Source organism: Siphateles boraxobius, unplaced genomic scaffold (genome assembly GCF_051911475.1).
Source record: "Siphateles boraxobius isolate OS27281-9 unplaced genomic scaffold, OSU_SipBor_1 17, whole genome shotgun sequence".
NCBI classification, from domain to species: Eukaryota; Metazoa; Chordata; class Actinopteri; order Cypriniformes; family Leuciscidae; genus Siphateles; species Siphateles boraxobius.
In genome coordinates this window covers 3,062,230-3,083,205 of record NW_027508777.1, presented here as the reverse complement: position 1 = coordinate 3,083,205, position 20,976 = coordinate 3,062,230, and the positions used below count along the sequence as shown (strand labels likewise).

Below are 20,976 nucleotides of genomic sequence, written 5' to 3'. Positions count from 1 at the left end.
TTTACAGTGGCTGCCTCGGACCAGCAATTAACACAGCACCCTCGAATAATCCGAAAATGTCAGAGATCGAAACTAGCTGTTGGCCAGTGACTCACTTAAGTGCTATGCAATTTAAACTGCAATAATATCCAGACGCGGCTCTTATAAAAAGTAGCAACGCGTCTACTTAAACTACAGATTGGTGAGAAGGTAAAAAATTAAAATAACCACAGAATCGAAAATAGCCCTTGCTTGAGATAAATACTAACCTGAAACAACAGGAGAACTGGATATTAAGAAAAAATCTACTTGCGCGCTCTTGTCGACTCCACAGACTTGACCGCTGTCCTGGCCTTGTCCTGAATCTCCACGAGTTTATATCTGTTTACAGTGGCTGCCTCGGACCAGCAATTAACACAGCACCCTCGAATAATCCGAAAATGTCAGAGATCGAAACTAGCTGTTGGCCAGTGACTCACTTAAGTGCTATGCAATTTAAACTGAAATAATATCCAGACGCGGCTCTTATAAAAAGTAGCAATGCGTCTACTTAAAATACAGATTGGTGAGAAGGTAAAAAATTAAAATAACCACAGAATAATCGAAAATAGCCCTTGCTTGAGATAAATACTAATCTGAAACAACAGGAGAACTGGATATTAAGAAAAAATCTACTTGCGCGCTCTTGTCGACTCCACAGACTTGACCGCTTTCCTGGCCTTGTCCTGAATCTCCACGAGTTTATATCTGTTTACAGTGGCTGCCTCAGACCAGCAATTAACACAGCACCCTCGAATAATCCGAAAAGGTCAGAGATCGAAACTAGCTGTTGGCCAGTGACTCACTTAAGTGCTATGCAATTTAAACTGCAATAATATCCAGACGCGGCTCTTATAAAAAGTAGCAACGCGTCTACTTAAAATACATATTTGTGAGAAGGTAAAAAATTTAAATAACCACAGAATCGAAAATAGCCCTAGCTTGAGATAAATACTAAACTGAAACAACAGGAGAACTGGATATTAAGAAAAAATCTAAGAAAAAATCTACTTGCGCGCTCTTGTCGACTCCACAGACTTGAGCGCTGTCCTGGCCTTGTCCTGAATCTCCACGAGTTTATATCTGTTTACAGTGGCTGCCTCGGACCAGCAATTAACACAGCACCCTCGAATAATCCGAAAATGTCAGAGATCGAAACTAGCTGTTGGCCAGTGACTCACTTAAGTGCTTTGCAATTTAAACTGCAATAATATCCAGACGCGGCTCTTATAAAAAGTAGCAACGCGTCTACTTAAATTACAGATTTGTGAGAAGTTAAAAAATTAAAATAACCACCGAATCAAAAATAGCCCTAGCTTGAGATAAATACTAAACTGAAACAACAGGAGAACTGGATATTAAGAAAAAATCTACTTGCGCGCTCTTGTCGACTCCACAGACTTGACCGCTGTTTTTCTGCTCAGAGGGTCCTCAGAATGTCTAAAAGCTACATGATGTCCTCATAGACTCTTTCTGATTTTAAAAATTCGTCAAGTCCGCCAGACAGTAGTCCATATGGGACCTTTTGAACTTTTTTTCTAGTCAGAGGGTCCCCAGAAGGTTTAAAAGATCCATGATGTCCTTATTGACTCTTTCTGATGTAAAAAAGTCATATCAAGTCCGCCAGACAGTAGTCCAAATGGGACTTTTTGAAAAAAAATTCTGGTCAGAGGGTCACCAGAAGGTCTAAAAGATCTATGATGTCGTTATAGACTCTTTCTGATGTTAAAAATTTAGATCAAGTCCACCAGACAGTAGTCCATATGGGACTTTTGAGGACCCTTTGACAAGAAAAAAGTTCAAAAGGTCCGATATGGTAGTGGTAGTAAACGATACTTAACATCAGAAAGAGTCTGTAAGGACAGAAAGCTATACTTTTGAGGACCCTTTAGAAAAACATATAAGCAATATGCACTTTGTTGAATTGCAATGCATTCAAGAAGTAACTCATTTTGTAGTGCATTAAAGAGATGGGCAATGCAATCTGCTGTTTTAATAACTTTTTGTTGTTTCATTCCATTGCATAAAAGGACTAACTCATTTCTTTTGTGCAATGAACGAACTAACGCTTAAAAACTGCTTTTGCATTGCACATATGAAAAAGCGTTAGAATAACATATAAGCGATATGCACTTTGTTGCATTGCAATGCATTCAAGAACTAATGCGTTTCATTCCATTGCAACAGCGTTTTGCATGGAAGAATAACATTTTAAAAGTAATATGCACTTTGTTGCATTGCAATGCATTCAAGAACTAATGCTTTTCACTCCATTGCAACAGTTGCATTGCACAAGCGTTTTGCATGGAAGAATAACATTTTAAAAGTAATATGCACTTTGTTTCATTGCAATTCATTCAAGAACTAATGCGTTTCATTCCATTGCAACAGCGTGCTGTTGCATTGCACAAGTGTTTTGCATGGAAGAATAACATTTTAAAAGTAATATGCACTTTGTTGCATTGCAATGCATTCAAGAACTAATGCTTTTCATTCTATTGCAACAGTGTGCTGTTGCATTGCACAAGCATTTTGCATGGAAGAATAATATTAAAAAAGTAATATGCACAATGTTGCATTGCAATGCATTCAAGAACTAAAACTCATTCCGTTTTTTTATAATTGTAGTCAATCTTAGCGTGTGTGTGGGTGAAGGAAGAAGAAGACAGGTCGGCGAACTTGGGACTCGTACTTTATTCAGAAAAAAAGAACAAACAAAAGGTGCGCTCGTGCGCCTTCACCGTAGTGTTCCAGTACAGCACATAAATAAGAAACACTCTGCCCACTGTACCAGCTCTCGCTGTATGTCTCCAGCTCTCAAGGTTCAGTCAAACGACCACTCTTCCCGATGTGTAACTCAGTCCATTTATAAAAACTCTTTCCGATGTGTAACTCAGCCCATTGTCAGCCAGCAGGTCGTGAGTGTTTGGTACGAGTCCCCAGTCCTTCTCTCTCCCTGCTCTCTCATTCCTGGCAGCTTATATGCGGTCTCCACACCAATCACTGCAATCAGACACAGGTGTTCATCATCTGCACTTGACCTACTTACTCACCGCACAGCTCGTTGACTTGTCTCTCACTACAGACTTCGCGAGACAATGCCCCCCTCGCCACATACCCCCACCGCCCGACTCAGGCCGGGGAGCCGTCTGGCCTGTAGCCCCCCCCCCCCTGTAAAGCAAGATACCAACGGGTGATCCGCCTGATGGCCAAACACTCTTTCAGAATGGTGCTGTACATCGTCTCTCTCTTAGAAAGCTTTCGACTGATGTACAGCACCGGCCGCTCTTCACCCTCCACCTCCTGGGACAGGACTGCGCCCAGCCCCCTGTCCGATGCGTCCGTCTGTAGGATGAAAGGGAGAGAGAAGTCAGGAGCATGTAAAAGCGGCCCGCCACACAGAGCAGCCTTTATCTGGGTGAACGCCTGCTGACACTGCTCCGTCCACTGGACCGTATCTGGTGCCTCCTTTTTAGTTAGATCAGTCATCGGGCTAGCGAGGTCCGAATAATTATGCACAAACCTCCTGTAATAACCCGTCTAACCTCCTTTTTGGTCTTAGGCCTCGGACAGGTCGCAACCGCTGCCGTCTTATCAATTTGGGGATGCACCTGTCCGTGACCCAAGTGGAAGCCCAGATACCTTACTTCCACACGCCCAATCGCACACTTCTTCGGGTTGGCCGTGAGCCCAGCCCTTCTCAGCGTCTTCAGGACAGCACGCAAATGCTGCATATGACGCTGCCAGTCGTTACTATAGATGATAATCTCATCCAAGTAGGCAGCGGCATATGCAGCATGCGGCCGGAGAATTTTGTCCATCAGACGCTGAAAAGTCGCAGGAGCCCCGAACAAGCCGAAAGGAAAGGTGACAAATTGGTGTAATCCGAACGGCGTTGTGAAAGCTGACTTTTCCTTGGACATAGGAGACAAGGGGATCTGCCAATAGCCCTTTAAATCCAGTGTCGAATAAAAACGAGCAGTACCCAGCCGATCAAGCAATTCGTCAACCCTCGGCATTGGATAAGCATCAAACTTAGACACTGCGTTCACCTTTCTATAGTCCACACAGAAACGGACCGAGCCGTCGGTTTTAGGAACTAAAACTATCGGGCTCGCCCAGTCACTGTTGGACTTTTCTATTACCCCCATATCCAGCATAGCCTCTAATTCATCCTGAACTACCTTTTTTTGTGCTCAGGTAAACGATACGGGCAGCAGCGCACCACCACACCCGGTTCCGTCTCAATGTGGTGCTGAATGAGGTCCGTTCGACCAGGTAGGGGAGAAAACACATCAGCAAATTCAGCTTGTAAATTTTTAATGTCAGTGAGCTGGGAGGGCGAGAGGTGATCTCCACCAAGAGCCAGCGCGAGAGATTGTGGTTTTGTGTTCGCTTCTGGTCCGAGATCCTCCTTCCCACTCACTACCGTCGCCAGCATCACTGACTCTGCCTCAACCCACTTTTTGAGGAGGTTGAGGTGATAAATTTGATGTGCTCCGCCCCTATCTGTTCGAACTACTTCATAATTGAGATCGCTAACCCGCGTGTGACCTCAAAAGGTCCTTGCCACTTTGCAAGTAATTTAGAGCTGGAAGTAGGGAGTAATACAAGCACTTTATCTCCCGGTGCAAATTGACGAAGTCTAGCCCTCCTGTTGTACAGCTGACTCTGTCTGTCCTGGGCCTGTAACAAATTCTCCATTGATAGCCGCCCCAAAGTGTGGAGTTTTGTTCTCAGGTCCAAGACATACTGAATTTCGTTCTTACTAGCGGACGGTCCGTCCTCCCAAGTTTCTCTAAGAACGTCTAACACCCCGCGGGGCTGACGCCCATAGAGAAGCTCGAAGGGGGAAAACCCCGTGGAGGCTTGGGGGACCTTGCGTACAGCGAACAAGAGGGGTTCTAGCCACTTATCCCAATTTTTGGCGTCCTCGTGAACGAACTTCCGAATCATGGACTTCAAAGTGCGGTTAAATCGTTCCACTAACCCGTCTGTCTGTGGGTGGTAGACGCTAGTGCGAATCGATTTAACGCCCAATAATTCATAGAGTTCGCGAATAGTTTGTGACATAAATCTCTTTAGGGATTCCCACCCGGGAGATTAACGAGAAGAGCGCGCTTCCAACACTTTTGGCAGAAATGTTACGGAGCGGGACTGCTTCAGGGTACCGCGTTGCGTAATCCACCAGGACTAACGCAAAGCGGTGCCCACGTGCTGACCGTTCTAATGGGCGGATGAGGTCCATACCAATTCGTTCGAAAGGGGAACTGCATTAATGGAAGGGGGCACAACGGTGCTTTTGGGTTGGCCGGTGGGTTCACCAACTGACTTTCGCGACAAGACGCGCACCACCTGCGCACGTTCTCGTGAATGCCCGGCCAAAAGAATCGGGCCATGAGCCGGTTTAGTGTCGCCGTTTGACCTAAATGCCCGGCCATTTGATTACAGTGAGCCGCCTGAAAAAGCATTTCCCGGCGGCTCTTAGGAACTAACAACTGTGTTGTATCTTCTTTTGACTGGGTGTCTTGGGTCACCCGATACAACCTATCTTTCAAAATAGCAAAATAGGGATAAGAGAGCGGTTGGTCTGGGTGGAGTAGCTGGCCGTCGATAGAACAGACCTGGTCAAACGCACGTTTTAACGTCTCGTCCTGGGACTGTTCCAGGGGAAAATCATCGCGCTCGGTGAGGATAGTTCTCTCCAGAGCACTCCGTTCCCCTGCAGCAGAAGCCAGAGGTCTCGGCTCAGCATCTCCCACCTGAACAACCGCTGTCTTTCCCTTGTTTTTCTTTTTCCAAGAGGCATCCGGACATAAAGACCCCAATAATTTCCCAAAAGCAGGCCAATTCGTCCCCAGAATTAGCGGATGCCGGAGGTGCTGGTTAACTGCTAACTCTAAGCTATGCTTTTGTCCCCTAAATTGAATTACCACAGGCATTAAAGGATAACTCACCACCACCCTGTGCACACACCGCACCTTAACCATGCGGCTGTTATCCAATGCCCCGGGTTGAATCAGGCTTTGATGAATGGAGGTTTGGTTGCAGCCTGAATCCACCAAAGCCTGATAAGTACCCCCTTGATACTCACTGGTATCTGGTACAGGCCAGCTTGACCGGGGGCAGCCTGTGGCACGTCGGGGACCCGGATGAGTGTCCCCACCTCCATCACCGGACACCGGTCAATAAAGTGTCCTGGGTCCCCGCAGCGCCAACAGGCCGGCCCAGGCCTCCCCGCCGCCCTAGTGGCGGGAAGCGGGTCAAGGGATTGGTGTGGAGAGCGCAGGGCTGCAGGAACCGGGGCGGAGTGGTCGACCGCTGCGGGCCCCCTGGGTGGGCCCCTGGCTGCTGGGACGGAGGCCCCGTTCTCCACCTCGGCGCTGGCCGGGGCATCAGCCCCCCGCGAGACCTGGGAAGGGGGACAGGTTTGGGGAGCTAAGGGGACGAGAGAGAGGGAGAGAGAGAGACAGATGGGAGTGTTGTAATATAGTAATTTGCCAATAGGTGTCACTGTTGTATTAAGTGAGTCACCACAGTTCTGTTTTTTCTCTATCGTTGTCAGTAATAAAAAAGCACGTGAAACTACAACAGGTTATGGGCCCAGATCTTCGCTAAAGAAAAAGAAGAGTTTTTTTTGTGCGTGTGTGGGATAGACAGTGTTCTGGTATTCACCGTGGAGGATAAACTGTTTATTGAAAAATTGAGTGGGCCAGAGAACTGGGAAACGTGGAAATTTCAAATGGAACATTTTCCGAAAGCTAAAGGTTTTTGGGGCATGGTAATGGAGACTGACAACGTGGCAGAAGGAGCAAATGCACAGGCAAGAGCAGAATTTGAAAAACGAAAGGAAAAAGCATTTTCTGTGTTGGTGCTGAATGTAAGTACGCCTCAGTTGTATCTGATAACAAGCTGTAAGACCACTAAGGAAGCTTGGGACACACTAAAAGGACATTTTAAAAGATACACTCTAGCAAACAAGCTGTTTCTGAAGAAAAAATACTTTAGATGTGAAATGAAAGAAGGAGAAAATGTAACTGAACATTTGAAACGAATGAAGGAATTAACTGACAAGCTGGGGGCAATAGGTGCGTGGATCGAAGAATAGGATCAGATTGTAACACTGCTTGGTAGCTTGCCACCAAGCTATGCTACAATAGTTCAACCCAGTCTCACAGCAGTTCGTGATGTGGTCACGTAATTTAATCTATTTATTCGTGGCAGGGCCACGTTAATTTACTTATTTTCGTAACTCCAGCACGTTTTTTTAACTAATGCATTTCAATTGGGTGCATCTTTCGTGCCACAGCACGATTCTTTCTGCCGTTATTTTCGTAACTCCAGCACGTTTTTTAAACTAATGCATTCCAATTGGATGCATCTTTCGTGAATCGTGCAACAGCACGATTCTTTCTGGAACCCTGCAGCGTTGAAATTTGACGTCTCGGGTCAGCAGGACCCCAAAAAAAAATATTTCATTATATATTCAGGGCGAGTCAAATGGCTGCCAATAGATCATTTTTATCTGGCCCTCCAACTGGGTTTTTGATGTATAAAAAATCCTCGTAATCTGATTACAAAGTGCCCTCTGCGCAAAGGTGTAGCGCGTTCATCAACGGTGAGTTTAACAACGCACACGATGTCCAACCGCATTCAGCGGTGAGTTTAACAACACTCAACTGCAGGTAAACCTTAAATCAGAGGTGAGTTTGACCTAACCAACGTTCAACTGCAGGTAAAACGGCATTAAGGTGAGTTTAACAACGTTCCAAGGCGCGTGCAAGTAACGTTAACGTTAATATAAGCAGTTAAAGCATTTTCTTGTCATAGGTAAGCTGACTGCTTTCAGCATGCTCCATAACGTATTTTTATCGGAGGTTTGCTGATTTTAATAAATATATATCTTATGCTACGATTGTGTTCAATTAATCAGTTTCATTTGTATTTTTTATTATTATTAAATCTTCTAATTAATAACGCTGACGTCACCGTATGGGTCGATCCCAAGGTCCATTGCGATTTTCTACTCGGTAAGTAGAAGAGGTAATTAATAGAGTTTTTTTTTTTATTTAATTTTTTTTATTCAACAATTGCACAGTTTACAGGAACGTTCATCTCCATTATAGAAATAATACATTGTGCAGTTTTCAGCGGGTGTTTTAACATAAACAAAACATAAACAAAAGACACACATCATCTCATTTTGCCAGGGGAAGTAGGCCTACGGATTTACAAAAAGATATCAAATTGTTTACATACATTCACAGTTTTTGTTGCTTTTTGATTAAGAGAATACTTAATCGTTTTGACATATTGCTTGACCTCATTGTTAAAAGCAATAAAAGATGTTTTGGAATGCGCAAACTTACATTTATGAATGTAAAATTTTGCCAAGAGAATAATGAGATTTATAATGAAAGTTTCATTAGGCCTAGTCTTAGTTCTGTTGAGGTCATAAAGGCCAAAAAGAACATCCTTCCAAAACAACTTGAAATCTTTCTCAATTTTTTCTGCAATAAAATTACAAATATCAGACCAGAAACTTTGGACAAAAGGGCAGTGCCAAAACAAATGGGTAACTGTTTCAATACTCATTGAGCAGAAAGAGCACATTACATCAATGTCTTTTTTAAATTTTTTAACAATATGATCATTAGACGGGTAAAACTTATGAATTATTTTAAATGATATTTCTCTAATTTTGTCGGTCAGCAAATATCGGTTGGGTAAGAGCCAGACCTTCTTCCAGTCAATGTTTTGCACAAATTTATTCCAGTATGGAACCACATATGGGACTGTGATAATATCTGTTTTGAACAGGGATCTAATTAGTTTATTGTTCTTACCATTGTTACAAGAAAAACAAATCTTACCAACTGAAGTGTCAGTCAGCGATAACAAAGTTAGTTGTTGTGTGTCCAATCTTGGTTGAGCTCTATATAACATGCAAACACCAGAAGGAATTGCTCCAAAGACTTTGGCATAATCTCCAGGAGACACAGGAATTTTGTATTCTTCTAGAAACTCATTATAAGAGTAAAGACAACCATCCCTGTTAAATAATTGGTCAACAAAAATAATATTATTATTAAACCAGTAATCAATAAATAAAGATTTGTGTTTAAACAATATGTCTTTGTTGTTCCATATGTAATATTTGTTGGGTGAAAAGTTATGTTTGAAAATAAGAGACCATGAAAGGAAGGCCTGGCGGTGAAAGGCTGACATTTTTATCGGGACTTTATCAATATTATAATTACAGGTTAAGAAATAGCTCATCCCACCCAGTTTTGACAGTATATGACTTGGTATGACATTCCAAATAGAATTAGGGTTTTTAAAGAAATGTTTCAACCAATTTACTTTAAAAGTATTATTAAGAGTACAAAAATCGATAAAGTTTAATCCACCCTTTTCATAGTCATTTGTTAGAACAGACTTCTTCACATGATGAGTTCTATTTTTCCATAAGAAGTTAAAAAGAAGCTTGTCAATCTCAGTAATATGTTTTTTGTCCACATACAGAGATAGAGCTGGATATGTTAACCGTGATAAACCTTCTGCCTTAGACAGTAGGATTCTGCCTCTGAGGGAGAGATCCCGTAACAGCCACTGGTTCAGCTTTTTTCTGGTTCTTTGAATAATAGGGTTGAAGTTCAATAAAGTCCTTTTTTGTTGGTCCTTGGTAATTGTGATACCTAAGTGAACAAGTTCACTTTTGACTGGGATACTACAAATGGAAGATTTCATGCAGTCCTTAATAGACATGATTTCACACTTATTGATATTCAGCCTTAAGCCAGAGGCCATGGAAAATTTTTCTATGGTATTTATTGCAACAGAAACTTGATGTTCATCTCTAAGAAAGAGAGTGGTATCGTCCGCCAGTTGAGATATAATAAGCTCTCTATCTAATATATTGACGCCGTTTATCTCACTTGATTTAATATGATCAGACAAAAGCTGGGCTACCAATAGGAAGAGGTAAGGCGAAGCCGGGCACCCTTGACGGATGCCTCTAGAGACATTGAACCTAGGAGACATACCACCTGTTAGTCTAATTGAACTATTACTATTGTTATATAGACTTATAATAGCTGAGGAAAAAAACTCACCAAAACCGAATTTTTTAAGGGACTGTAAAATGAATGGATGTTCAACGGTGTCAAATGCTTTGTAAAAATCTACAAACAGCATGAGCCCACCCTCCTCTACCATTTCTGGGTAATCTAAAATATCTAAAATGAGCCTAATGTTATTTCCTATATGCCTTTTGTTCATGAAGCCTGATTGTGTTTTGTCTATGATGGAGTCCAGAACAGACCGTAATCTTCTAGCCAATAAGAGAGCTAAGATTTTATAATCGTTGTTAAGTAAACAAATTGGGCGCCAATTATCTAAAAATAATTTGTCCTTGTTTGGTTTAGGAATTAGGACTGTTATTCCCTGGGTCAGAGAGGTGGGGAGGCATTCGTTTTCAACGGATTCTACGAAGACTTTCAATAAAAAAGGGGACAGTTCAGCGATAAAAGATCTATAAAATTCTGAGGGTAGCCCTTCACACCCCGGCGATTTGTTATTTTTTAATTGGTTTATAGCTTGCTGTACTTCTTCAAGTGATATAGGCATGTCACAGTGCTCTCTATCCATTTCGCTTATCATCTTCACTGAAAGGGAGTTAAAAAAATTATCAGACGCAGTTGAGCTAAATTGAGAGCTATACAAGTCTTTATAAAATTTTGAACAAAACTCTGATATTTTACGATGATCTTCAGTAATGGCTCCATTAATATTCAACTTACTGATACTGTTGTTGGTGGAACGATATTTCTCTAGACTAAAGAAATAACAAGAGTTTTGTTCACCTTCTTCTAACCACTTAGAGCGAGACCTGATAAAGGCACCCTTTGCTTTTTGCCGATACATTTCATCAAGTTTGATTTGTGAGTAAGATAACCCTTCTTTTTCCTCCTTTGTTAGGGAGTCAAATTCTCTACAGGATAATTTTGTTATATTAGAGACAATCTTTAATTCCTCCGCTTTCCTGGCTTTGACTGTTTCAGCACCAAACTTTCTTAAATATTTTCCTATCTCATATTTGAGCAGGTCCCAGTTGAGCCCAAAACAGTTTTCTTTGTTTGCTTTAGACCAATAAAGTGAAATCATATCCTTAATCTTATATTGGACTACCTCATTTTGCAGAGCAGAACAGTTGAGCTTCCAATAGCTTGAGCGTCTGGCAAGTGTAGAACCAGCTGAGATATTAAGGGATATGCATATGGCTTTATGATCAGTTAAGGGAGTAGGGCAGATGCTAACATCAACATAATCCTTGTTTAAACTGTCAGATATAAGCCAATAGTCCAGTCGTGATTGCCTAGAGCCTGATTTATTGCTCCAGGTATACAATCTGCTATTAGGATTCTTCTCTCTCCATATATCTATCAGTTTAAATCTTCTTATAAAGTCAGTCAAGTATGAGTCTGAACTGTTATGCTGAGAAGGTGGACTTTTATCTATAGACCCGTCTAGAATAATATTAAAATCACCTCCTAACAATATAAACGCATTTGGGAATCTAATCAACCAACCTGTAAAAATGTTTTCAATTGACAACAAAAGGTTCACATTTTCTTTCTTGGTATTGTACCCATAAATATTAGAAACTAAGTAGGTTGAGTCATTGTGTTCAATAATTTGGCAAATAAAGTGACCGTCTGGGTCACATTGTGTGGTCAAGACATTTCCATTAAACCTGTTATTTAAAGAGGCTACCCCAGCTGACCGCTCTGTTCCGTGGGAGAGCCATATAGTATTTCCCCATTGAGACCTCCAAAAGTTAGAATCGTCCTCATTAGAGTGAGATTCTTGAAAATAGGTAAAGTCTGATTTGAATTGTTTTGCGAACAAAAATAACGCTTTTCTCTTAACACTATTACGAAGACCCCTGGCATTTAGTGAGACAATTGACAACATTAATAAGGACAAAAAATAAGAACTATGAAAAATAAAGAACTTAACCTTAGAAAAACGTCTCGGTTACGTATGTAACCCTCGTTCCCTGAGTACAGGGAACGGAGACGTGTCGTCGGGGGAGTTCCCTGACGAATTGGGATCACGCTAGGGAGACCAATTGCCTTCGAGTGAATTAAAACGAGCCAATGAAAATTGGCATGCAAGATTTGCATTCCGCGACCCGCCTACCAGCGCGGGTATAAAAGGCGGAAGTAAACATTGCGCAATGCTTTTCGCTGAGGAGCCGAACAGTGTCCAGTCCTCCGCGAAGGTACAGCGACATGGCGAAGGGACGACACGTCTCCGTTCCCTGTACTCAGGGAACGAGGGTTACATACGTAACCGAGACGTTCCCTTTCGTCCTGGGAACTCCGACGTGTCGTCGGGGGAGTTCCCTGACGAATTGGGATCCCTAATAAAGCGCCATGGTCCTGGCCCCTTCCAGCGCCCGGCTAAGCTACCCTGCAGCAGTTTCTTGAAATAAGTTGCGGGAGCTAGCACGGGAACCACACTGCTGTTCCGCAAGACCCGCACAGTGGACATTGGATAACACTGGGAAAGCGTTCCCCAAGAGAGGGGGAAAGCTGCGGAAGGCCCAGCCTGACTGACCAGGAATACACATATGTACTAGCCCAATGGGGTAGTGAAACATATGGCAGTCCCTGAGGTGGTCCCAATCCAAGGGAAATGGGAGCGAACTCAACAGGGATGACGAACGAGTCCGTCAAGGGGAAGACACGGCTAAACTGCACGTGGCATGATGGTTCACAGTAGAGATCACTGGAGCACCCAGTCTACTAACAACTCCTCACTAGAGGTAGCAGACCTGGCGCCGGGCGGTCCGCCACGACCAGCACCGTCGACTCCATATGAGTCCAAAACCAGAGACTCATATGCTCGGGTGATAGCATCCACTAACCAGTGGGCTAACCTCTGCTTGGAGACGGCCTTCCCCTTCTGCCGGCCTCCGTAACAGACAAAGAGCTGATCTGAGGTTCTGAAGCTTGTGTTCTGTCAATATAAACCCGCAGGGCGCGGACAGGACAGAGAAAAGCTAGGGCTCCTCCTGGGGCAGCGCTTGCAGGCTCACTACCTGGTCCACGAAGGGAGTGGTAGGAACCTTGGGCATATATCCGAGCCGGGGTCTCAACACAACGTGAGAAAGGCCTGGCCCGAACTCTAGGCACGATTCGTCGACCGAAAAAGCCTGCAGATCCCCGACCCTCTTGAAAGAGGCCAATGCCAACAGGAGCGCTGTCTTAATGGACAGGATATTAAGCTCTACCGTCAGCAAAGGCTCAAAGGGAGGACTTTGAAGAGCTCTAAGTACCAGAGCAAGGTCCCAAGAGGGTACCGAGTGCAAAACACGAGGTGGATTTAACCTCCTGGCACCCTTAAGGAATCTGATGACCAGGTCGTGCTTCCCCAAGGACTTACCTTCCAGTGCATCGTGATGCGCGGCTATTGCGGCGACATACACTTTGAGGGTGGAGGGAGACAGCCTTCGCTCCAACCCATCTTGCAGGAAGGAAAGCACGACTCCGATCGGGCAAGTTCGGGGGTCCTCCTGACGGGAGAAACACCAATCGACGAACAGGTTCCACTTCAACGCATAGAGGCGCCTCGTAGAGGGGGCTCTAGCGGAAGTGATGGTGTCTACCACTGCCTGTGGCAGACCACCTAGAACCTCCGCGTCCCGTCCAGGGACCAGACATGGAGTTTCCAGAGGTCTGGACGCGGGTGCCATAGAGTGCCCCGTCTCCGAGAAAGAAGGTCCTTCCTCAGAGGAATCGGCCAAGGAGGGACTGTCGCGAGGAGCATGAATTCGGTGAACCAAGTCCTGGTGGGCCAATACGGCGCCACAAGAAGGACCTGCTGCTCGTCCTCCCTGACCTTGCACAGAGTCTGTGCAAGAAGGCTCACTGGGGGAAACGCATACTTGCGCAGGTCCCGGGGCCAGCTGTGAGCCAGGGCGTCCGTGCCGAGGGTCCCCTCGGACAGGGAATAAAACCACTGGCAATGGGTCGTGTCCGGAGAGGCAAACAGGTCTACCTGTGCGACTCCGAAGACACTCCAAATCAGCTGGACCGACTGGGGATGGAGTCGCCATTCTCCTGGCAGGGGAGGCAGCCGTGAGAGCTCGTCTGCCACACGGTTGAGCTCCCCTGGAATGTGAATGGCACGAAGCGACCTCAGATGCTTCTGACTCCATAGGAGGAGGTGGGAGGCGAGTCGCGACATACGACAGGAGCGTAGACCACCTTGATGGTTGATGTACGCAACGGTCGCAGTGCTGTCCGTACGGACCAGTACGTGCTTGTGTCCTCGAACCCCTTTGAGGCGACGCAAGGCTAAGCGTACTGCTTGCAACTCTAGGCAGTTGATATGCCAATGCAGTTGAGGCCCCGTCCACAGACCTGAAACTGCATGCCCGTTGTACGTGGCCCCCCATCCGGTGGCAGAGGCATCTGTGAAAACCACAGCCCGAAGGGTAGGACTTTGTACTGATACGCCCGACCCTCGAAAGCAAACCGAAGAAACGGTCTGTGTCGAAGGAGAATCGAGACGTGAAAGTACGCGTCCTTCAGGTCGATCGCTGCAAACCAATCCTGGGGACGGATGCATTCGAAAATGCGCTTCTGCGTGAGCATCTTGAACGGGAGTTTGTGCAGGGCCCGATTCAAGACCCGCAGGTCCAGGATTGGCCGTAACCCACCGCCTTTCTTGGGTACAATGAAGTAGGGGCTGTAAAACCCGGACCTCATCTCGGCAGGAGGGACCGGCTCGATCGCGTCCTTCGCCAGCAGGACATCGATCTCTTTCCGCAAGACAGGGGCGTCCACCGACCGCACACGGGTAAAGTGGACGCCCCTGAACTTGGGAGGCCGGCGTGCAAACTGAATTGCATAGCCGAACCGGATGGTGCGGATGAGCCATCGGGACGGACCCGGAAGCGCTTCTAGCCAGGCTTCCAGATACCGTCCCAATGAACCCACCCGAACCACCGGCGTACCCGCGGAGGGGCAGCGAGGTGGAAGACAGGGACCCGGCTCTGGTGGCGTTGTAGCGACCGAGAGCGGGGGTCTGGGTGCGCCTGACACCAACCTGCTTCCACCGAGGGGCAGACGGCAGAGAAGGCTCGTGGGCGTTCTGCTGCGGACTGCCCGGTGGCGAGGGGAGGGGGAGAGACGAGGAACGAGGCCCTGACTCCTCGTATGCTGGTCTCTGCGCCTCCGGGCCCAGCTGCAGACCGGAGCGACGCAGCTGAGGCTGCGTCACTGCTATCTGCAAGCTGGGGAGAGGGGAACGGGAGTGACGCAGCTCGGGGGCGGCACGCACTGCCATTCTGACCCTCTCGGACGGAGGAAACTGGTCTTATTATACTGCCAGTCTCGACCGTGAGGGGAAACGAGGGACGAGGCCCGGGGGCATCGAGTCCTGGTTTCCCCTCACCCAGCGAGAGACGAGAGTGACAAGGCCGTAGCCCTCACTGCCATCTGAGCGCTGGGGCCCGTGAACGACTCAGAGGAAGTGGACTGCTCAAACTTTGGGTACCGCTGATTACTGGATAACCAGCGGCGGAACAGAAACTAAATTCTCCACCCGGCCCTCCCCCGGGGGAAGGAGTGGTGATGACACGCACTCCCAAAGAGCAGATCGTCACATACTCTGGGTCGCTCCTCTCAGGGTTGCTTCCCTTCCCTTGGGAAAAACAAACTCCGAGCGGGCTGGTTTTGAGGTGCTTCTGGACCACCAGTGTGGACATCGTCTAACCGAGGGCCAGCGCTGTGACTAATCACGGTCAGTCACTAAGCACAGCTCAACCCCGAGTTAGAACTACGCACGTGCAGTGGTAGTGAGAGAGGAAAAACTTCTGCAGATTTAGGCATGTTTGGCTTGCCATATTGGCACCAAAACACTTCCATACTGCCAAAATTCTTCACACACATCCAGGCGCTTTAGAACAGCCCAGGAAAGTGTGGCTGTTAAGTCTGAATCTTCAGCATGAGAACACGACATTATAGTAGGAACTCAGCATCATTTTCAGAGTATAACAGCCCTCTCTCCGATGTAGCGATCGACATCTGTCCTCCCTGGGGCCCCGAATGAAATGCTTGGTCCCTCATGAGAAGGACCAGAATCCCATCCGAAAGCCTCGACGGCACACGGCACGCTGAGCGGCTCAAGCCTTTACGAGAAAGATGAGACGAGCAGCACGCCGACGTGGTCATGCACTCCTGAGAGAACATGAACCACCCACGAACGCAGTCTCAACACACTGATTAGGCATGTGAAACAGTGATCGTGGCCGTCAACCAGGCATGCAAGATAGTGAACGTGGCCATCGCTTCGATGACACACGGCACGCTGGGCGCTCAAGCCTTCAGGCAAGGCGAACAACGTGCCGACGTGGTCATGCTCTCATAAGAAAGCATAAACCACCCACGAACACAGTCTCAGCATGTTTGCGATGCGCTAGAGGAGTGAGTGGTTCGTGCTCACTGAAAACCTCAGATCACCAATGTTATTCGCCAAAGTAGCCCTCCTCTGGTGCACCAGAAGAGAAACTAGATCGGGAAATAAGCAAAGGGACTCACCTCATAGAGGCACGCGAGTCTTGATCTTGACCACGCATCTTGAGCGCCGAATGACGCGCGCTGGGTTGCCGTGACAACCCGCGCTGTCAGCCGGCGCTCGACGGCACACGGCACGCTGAGCGGCTCAAGCCTCTACGAGAAAGGGGAGACGAACAACGTGCCGACGTGGTCATGCACCCCTGAGAGAACATGAACCACCCACGAACGTAGTCTCACACACGGATTAGGCATGTGAAACAATGAACGTGGCCGTCAAATAAGGACAGGGAACGATCGCATCCAGAAACACACGAGTGAAACGTCATCCTGAAAAGGACGCGATCTTCACTCGTGTTGCTCTTTCAGGAAGAAAGTACTCTCTCTATCGTGCTGAAGCACACAGGGACCCAACGCGGCAACACAGCGGGGAAACTGCAAGCCCGCTGTGCGCACTCAACCGTTTACCAGCTGTGAAAACAGCTTTTGAATTAACAGCATATAGACGCAGCCGGCAGACAGGAACCGCGCGGTCGCTGAAACGCCATCTCACCAACACAGAGAGATCCCCTCCCGAAACAGCAGACTCGTAGCAGTAAGAAAAATACAATCTTAAAGCTCACTCACTCAGAGAGGACACAATCGGTCGGCTCCGAAGCTAAAAGCATTGCGCAATGTTTACTTCCGCCTTTTATACCCGCGCTGGTAGGCGGGTCGCGGAATGCAAATCTTGCATGCCAATTTTCATTGGCTCGTTTTAATTCACTCGAAGGCAATTGGTCTCCCTAGCGTGATCCCAATTCGTCAGGGAACTCCCCCGACGACACGTCGGAGTTCCCAGGACGAAAGGGAACCTTGGTTAAATACTACTAGTGTTGATAAGTACCAGTGGGCTGTCGAGATCGGCACCATATTTTGCATTATAACTCAGCACCATAATATAACCTTGACATCATTCAAGTAAAAGAAGAATAATGTTCTATATCATATAACCGTAGAAGTATGAAACGTATAAACATTATACCCCTTTTTTTTTTTTTTTGAACCAGCAGGAACTTCACCTGCTTTATAAGTAACACTAAATTTTACCCTGAGATAAAACAATTCAGAGTAATCAACCTGGAATGACCTGAACACGATCTAGGCACTTCTTAGGATAACCTTCTGATCTAAGCTTAACAGATCACAGATGAATTTCCGAACCGTTCACGAATCCTTTTCCTCCCATGAAATAGGCCGTTTTTCCATCATCCCGAGCTTTCTTTATATGCGGCCACAGTTTTTGTCTGTTCTCTCTGTCCTCTTGGGTTAAGTCCTCTGAGAAGCGAAGACCGTTGTTTTGGAGATAAGAGTTGCTTTTTGCTGCTTTCCAAACTTCATCTCTGTATCTTCGAGAGATAAATCTCATGACAACACCTCTAGGTTTCGTCTGATCTTGTCGAAGTTTTCCCGCCCGGTGCGCGACGTCTATAGCAGCAGGGAGCCTTTCCTTTTCCTCCGGTAGAATCGCCTGACAAACACTGGTTACTCGAGCCCGCACATCCTCCTCCCTGTCCTCTGTCAGCCCTTGGAGCCGCAGGTTCCACCGGCGGCTGTATCGTTCCAGCTCACTAACCCGGTTCATGGTTTTCAAAGCAGAATCCTCGTTCCTTTGCACCCTCTTCTCAATGTAAACCACCTTTGCATTTAAGACTTTAATTTCGCCGCGAACAGATTCCACCATTTTTTCGAGGGTGTCGCTCCTGTTGTTAATAAGATCAGCCAAGGAGCGCACTGCATCGTCTGAGCCGAGCCCGGCTTCTCTAGTAAAAGTTGGTTTCTTATGGAGCGGAGGCTTACTTGGCGTTATAGGCAAGGGCGGGAATTCTTCTACGAGGCTTGTTTGCTGGTTGCAATCCATTCCGTCGTTGGTGTAGTCGTGTTCGCTAGCTAAGCAACTAGCCCCCTCCTCGTTGGACATGGAATCGTTAGGACGCTTCTGTCCGGACTTTCTAGGCATTATAGTCGTGTTCGTTTAGTCTTTCGCTGAGAGTTTGTGTTAATCTTTTCTTGTAAATTATTTCAGCTGCATTTGCAGAGGCTGGTGGCCAATATGTGCTTTAAAACCGGTTTGATGCCAAGAGCTCGTAACGTTGCGGCTATTCACTCCGCCATCTTGCGCGGAACCCCCTAATTAATAGAGATGGATACTATTCTTACATGTAAGTTACGCATCAAAAACTGTTGAATAAGGACAAGAAGTTGTGTTTAGAAACTTTGTAAGGTGGCCATTTCATTCTTATGACGATAAATGATTGAAGACGTTATAGTTTTCTGCACCAAAATACGATTTTTGCAGGCTAGCAAAGTTAGCTAACGTTAATTGAATTCAAGTTCATTTTTGTCGCATATAATCATGTAACGTTAGGCTAAGGTAGCCTACAATCACAGGGGAATATAAGATTTTCAGTATTACATTAGCCCACAATTATTATCCAACATTATAAATGTTCAGAATGAAGAACGGTGTTGCCAGATAAATTAACGTTAGTTTTACAGCCTAACGTGTCATTGTTAAAAATCCACGCAAAATTATATAATAAACTATACAAATTCATAACTACTATTGTGGCGAATCACAATTTTTCAATATGGAAAAAAGGTGCTCATTAAAAAAAGGTATATTTAGCTCTGTGCATAAGTCACAAAAATGTTATATTTTATCCATCAAGTCATTTCATTGTCTCTGTCCCATTAACTCCCTCCTCGTAAACAAGTGTTTTCTTGTTGTTGTTTTTTTTAGATTCTTCCAACGTTACCCACCTACTAGTAGATTACCAGTACACCACCACAACCAAAGGCCCTTTTAAGCGCCAACCTCTCTGGATTTGTGCACTGTTTGTCTTTCAGTCTGTCTCTCATTTTTGTCTGTTTCTCTTATATCTGTCTGTCCATCTCTGTGTCTGTCCTTCTTTTTCTGTCTTCCCCTCGTTTCTGTGACGACTACTACACTTGTCACCGATTGTCAAGATGACAATTACATGGAGGGGAGACGGGTGGCTCTTGAAATGAGCTTAGAACATGCTCTGACTGAAGCCAGGGTAGGTGTTTTTTAGGCGTTTAAATTTTTTTTAAATTAATTTTCAGATGCAATGAAGTAGAGTGCCTACATTGGGTCCTAGTCCTATTCTATGTATTAGTACGTACGTACAAAAAAATCCATTGAACGTTAATGGTCGAAGTAATATTTAGGCTATAATAATCACTCTGTAGACTATTATATGAGCCTAGGTACCTCAGACTCATTCAGTATGTGATTGTATCTAGCTGCTCTCAATTGTCAAACATTTTTATGAAATGGGTATAGAGTTAATTTTTACTTTTGAACTCCTTGGTCCAGCCAAACTGAATGCATTGATCAAGGATTCTTTCTTGAAATTGTTTTTCCACCGTAAAATATATAGGGTATAAAATTTATGATAAGAGGGTTTTTTTTTTCATATCCATTGCATCTTTTGTTAAAAAGATATTTAACAGCCTAATCATGATTTTCACTTCAACCACCAGAAAGAATCCGAGGAGCAGAGGCAAGTTACCCCTCCGCCAATCCCAAAAAGGGTGTGTTTAGGGCGTGGCAAGCCAAGGGGGAGGCGTGGAGGGCGGCCCAAAGCCTCAGCTACCAGTGATAATAATAATAGTAATTGGTTACACATCATTGTCAAGAAATCAAGTTGTGTTGGTGCTCTAACTTGGTTTTATTTCTCTGTGTGCTGTTGTAGTTACACACAACCAGATCGGGAACTCCCTGCTCACTGAAGATTTTCCTGCAGCCAGTCTTGATCCTCAAGTGGAATTTGGTAAAATACGGTCAAATACATTTGAATTATTTTTAGGTAATTTCCTGAGGCAGTTTTGAAAGCAGAGTTCACCCAAATCCTGGATTCATGTAAAATTCTGGCATAAAACGTTAAAACTCGAAAGCTTGCCTGACCTCCCTTGCCTAGTTAAGGCCTGCTAAGGCATGAATTGGCCTGTGGCGGTATCGGGCGTGGCTTAGCAAAGGGCCAGTTGTACCCACATCAACTGCTTATAAATCATCAAAGCCACAAATTATGTCCACAATGGCCTGAGTCCTATTTTTGAACCACTTTTTTGTTGTTTCAATCAATTTAGTATTTTCAATTTTGTCCCAATGGAATTACGTCTCAATTTTCACGTTCATACAATTTACCCTGATACATGTTTCAAAGTATGCGGAATTTGGCCCTAGACTGTTGGAAAGTTGATTTGGAAAAGTTCTGAAATGTATGTTACTGAAAGCATTGGCAATATATTTACCCATTATTATGAAATCATGGGTCTGCGTAGAAATGGTCCTTTGTCAATTAAA

The 20,976-nt window shown here is 45.4% G+C and overlaps 1 long non-coding RNA gene across 1 annotated transcript; it reads left to right on the top strand.

The window, feature by feature from the left end:
- Positions 1–19,590: 19,590 nt before the first annotated feature.
- LOC143740230 (uncharacterized) lies at positions 19,591–20,396 on the top strand. Its single transcript, XR_013204806.1, has 3 exons — positions 19,591–19,687; positions 20,154–20,268; positions 20,366–20,396. It is a non-coding gene; the product is annotated as an uncharacterized LOC143740230 (long non-coding RNA).
- Positions 20,397–20,976: the final 580 nt, after the last annotated feature.